Source organism: Oratosquilla oratoria, chromosome 32 (assembly GCF_046742065.1).
Source record: "Oratosquilla oratoria isolate Oo_2021 chromosome 32, ASM4674206v1, whole genome shotgun sequence".
Lineage (NCBI taxonomy): Eukaryota > Metazoa > Arthropoda > Malacostraca > Stomatopoda > Squillidae > Oratosquilla > Oratosquilla oratoria.
Window position 1 is genome coordinate 42,250,893 of NC_134808.1, and position 4,527 is coordinate 42,255,419.

Consider the following 4,527-nt stretch of genomic DNA (forward strand, 5'->3'; position numbering starts at 1 on the left):
AAACATATAGTGAGCGCTGAAATTATTGGTTGTTTCAAGAGAAGGTTACATAACTTTATGGCTGGGAATGACAGGTGGTAATGGGCATGAAACTGCCTAGTGTAGGCCTTATGGTCTCTTGCAGTCTCGTTCGATCTTATGTTAATATGTTATGAAATATATGTGTACCTACACATATGTATATGCATGCATGCATGTGTGTGTGTGTACAATATATATGTATTTATATTGTGTGTGACTATGTAACATATAAAGATATGCATACATATGTATATATGTGTACTGTTATGTTTCATCACGTACATTTATAAATTTTCTCATTAATCCATAAGATATTAGGGGGGAATGAAAAATGTGATTTTTTCTATTATATTATACCATTCAACTCCCGAAAATTTGAATAGATAGATTTTGCACTGACACTGGGACAACTCCTAAAATAAAATGTATATACATTCTATGGTGAATTCAATGGTTTAGAGCTAATTTAGAAGGGTTTTCCGGCCTTGCCAAAACCACAGCGATACGTCCGTCTCCTTCGACGCTCCAGCCAACACTCAACCTGTGTTGCCCCTCCGTCACAAACGACAACAGTTTATCGACATGGTCCAAACAAAATAACACCGTGTATACATCCACACGAACCTTTAACACCGAACAATATTACATACAACCAAAACGTGATCAACTCAATCCAACCATGAAGATCAATGCATTAATATATCATGCAGACGAAGCCACTTTCGAACGAAAACAGGCAACAATGGGACCACAAAAAACACACAAAAATGTACTCCATAACAGCTGGCTGAGCGGGTTAGGGCGTCGTTATTTGCGGCGAAGGTCGAGGGGAAGGCGGTTCGAATCCTGCCACCGGCGAAGTTGAGTCAAGGACATGGTTCATTAAATTCCACGTTAAAGAGTCCTCTGTAAGGGGCACCGTCCTAGCCTTCCGATGGGAGGTGTTTGTGACGTTAAACCATATCATATTGTGTGTATGGCTGTATAACATATGAAGGTATGTATACATATGTGCTTATATTCAATATATGTTAATGTATAATAGAATTTGCATCTACACAAATGTACCAATGTACATATACTTCTGTAGGGATTGACTGAATTTGTGCGACTTAGATGTACTTGATCTGAAAACATATTTGCAAAAAAAAAAAAAAAAAAAAAAAAAAAAAAAAAAAAAAAACAGAGGGAGGAAAAGGCAGAATGGCAACAGGAAAACAAAACCCCATCTTGTCCTGTAATCAATCCAACGTGACCTTGTTTTGATGGCTTCCCAGAGACAAACATTAAACATCCTGTCACCTCACTCCTCGTCTTTCTCTCAAGACGACAGTTAAGAGGAAGACTGAGAAGAGGAGGAAGAAAGTGTTAAATTTCGGATTACTCGACGAGAGGCACTAGAATTTACATGGACAGGAATTCCGTGTTCAACAATTTTTTATTTCAATGACGACGAGCAAAATACTCTGAGTTTACTTCGGCCGCTGATGAAGACCTGTGACTTCGCAAAGACTTCGTGCATTTCGTGAAAACTTCGGGGGAGTATGTGGATGGCCTCCAACTCGGACTACCATTTCTTCTTCTTCTTCTTCTTCTTCTTCTTCTTCTTCTTCTTCTTCTTCTTCTTCTTCTTCTTCTTCTTCTTCTTCTTCTTCTTCTTCTTCTTCTTCTTCTTCTTCTTCTTCTTCTTCTTCTTCTTCTTCTTCTTCTTCTTCTTTTTCTTCTTCATGATGATGATGATGCCTGGGAGGTTCTACAATCAGAAAAATTCCTTGGTTGTCGTCTTCTTCTTTTTCTTCTTTCTCTTCTTCTTCCTCTTTTTTTTCTTTTCTTTTTCTTTCTCTTCTCTTCTTCCTCTTTTTTTTTTTTTTTTTTTCTTTTTTTTTTTTAAGGGGTCTCTTGGAGATGCCTGGGAGGTGTCTGCAAGCAGAGCAATTCCTTGGTTGTCGGCGTATTCAAGGTTGACAATGACCTCGTGAAGCGAGGGCAAATGTCGGCGTCTTTTTCCTTCCCGGAGAGAATGGCTGACAGATTAGAAACAAGAAGTAAAATTCAAAGGTTTGCTGCTTCCACATCTGTACCCCGCTCTTTTCCTTCATTGTTTCTCTCTCTCTCTCTCTCTCTCCGTCTTTGTCTCTCTTCCTCTCCCCCCTCTTTCTCTCTCTGTCTCTGTCTCTCTCCTTTGTTTCTCTGTCTTTCTCTGCCTCTCTCCCTCTCTCTGTCTGTCTGTCTGTCTGTCTCTCTCTCTCTTTGTCTCTGTCTTTCTCTGTGTGTGTGTGTGTGTGTGTCTCTATCTGTCTCCCCCTCTCTCTTTCTCTCTCTTTCTCTCTCCCTCCTCTCTTTCCGCCTCCGTCTCCTGTTCTTCGCATTTTTTTAATTTCTCTTTTGTTTTCTGTTTGCTATTTTCACATTCATGTCCATTTCTTATTAATATTCGTCTCCTTACCATAATTTCTTTTCCTTTTTTTTCCCTCTCGTTCTTCCTTTACTCCATCAACATCTCAGACTTTTTCTCCATTTTTATTTTTCATGATCAGTTTTTAACGAGTGTATATATCTTTCATTAATTCCACCAAGCTTATCTCTGTCCATTAACAAGGAAAGAATAGTTAAGTCTTTTGTTTCTAGAGACAAATTGATTTGATTTTAAGGATATATCCTTCCTTCCCTTTTTTATACAATGACAGTAAAAGGTCATACAAGTGTTGATGCACAAAATTCTATGTTTTTTAATCAGAAACCCGTTTAACCTCGTAAACTCCCCTATCAGATGGCTAGAACGGTGCCCCTCACAGATGACTATGTCGCGTGGAATTTAATGAGCCATGCCCTTGGTCCAACTCGCTGGCGCTAGGGTTCGTTCTACCGTCACTTCGATCTCCGCCGCAAGTAGCGACGCTCTAATCCGTGCGGGCAGCGAGCATCAAGAACCGATTCAGTGTTTTGCGTAACTACTGTTTAATCGTAAAGTTTCTTGATATTTTATCATTATTTATTGTTATGCAATGTTTCCTTGTCCATGACCCCATCACTGAAAGTCTTGGAAAACGAAGAACATGTTTAGGATTTTATTTATTTATTTATTTATTCACTTATATATTTATTTGTTTATTGATTTATTATTTATTTATATTTATATATATTTTATTTATTTATTTTTGCTTCCCATTCTTTATCGTTCAAACTACTTGGACACTTGGAATGAGTCGGCCGTATTATCGGGTAGTATGTAGATCAATATATGATAATAAAAAATATATATATTTTTTTTTGAGTAACTTCATTTTGGTATGGGAGATCTCTACTGTGGAAATAGAAAGAAATTTAAAAATGTTGATTGTAGGGAGCAGTGGAATGAGCTTTTGAACTCTTAAAGAAGGGTTGTATTACCCTGAGCAGAATAAGATCCTGGCGACAAAAAATATGTATAAAATAGAATAAAATAAAAAAAAAAATGGAATGACCGAACTGCTAAAGATAAGATAACCTGGTGACAGAATAGATAATGATGAATAAATAAAAGTAATATAGAATAAATAAATGAATAAATAATAGAATAAAATATTAAGATAAAAAAGGAAAAGAAATAAAGATAATAAATAAATTAATAAAAATAAGCAAGGAATCCGTGACGTGTGTCTGGACCCTACTTTCGGAATAAAATTTCCAGATAATATGTTTAATATAATATCGAAATAATAATATAATAGATAATATCGAAATTATATAATATAATATATTATATATTAATATATTAATTATATTTATTTATGATATATCAATATATAATATATTAATAAATATAATTAATATAATAAATAATATCGAAATAATAATATAATACCTCTCCCAAACGGGGTAAGATAATTCATCAGCTGATAAATCAATGTTTACACCAGAAATGAGCAATGATTCTTGCTTGATTATAATTCAGTAGCTGTGACGACATTTCTGATTAAATCTCATCACTTACTATGTTTATATTATTTCCAAATGAAATGAGAGAATTTAATGCATACGTTATGTTGGTCAAAAACTTTTTCAAATATATACTTCCTGATTTATATCTATTAATCATTTATTTTCATTGTGCATACATTTGAAACGTGCTTAAATATTATCTTCAGAATTATATTGACAAGTATGATTATGATTTTGTGCATTTAGATAATTTCTGCGTGCACGTGTGTGCATATATATATATATATATATATATATATATATATATATATATAGACATGTACAAAAAACACACACACGTACACACACACACACAAACGTGTTTGTGCATGCATGTGTACATGGCTACATATGTACTTATATTCTTACATCTTTGTGTGCGTTTGTGTGCACGTATGCGTGCGCACACTTGTGTACGCACGTGTTTGCGTATCTGTTCGCGTGTATATACATGTTAAACTTCATCCTACTTTCTCGTCACACCTTAACTAACACCTTTTCTCCCTTTTCAATATCACATCTCTAACATTCTAATTTTTTCTGTTA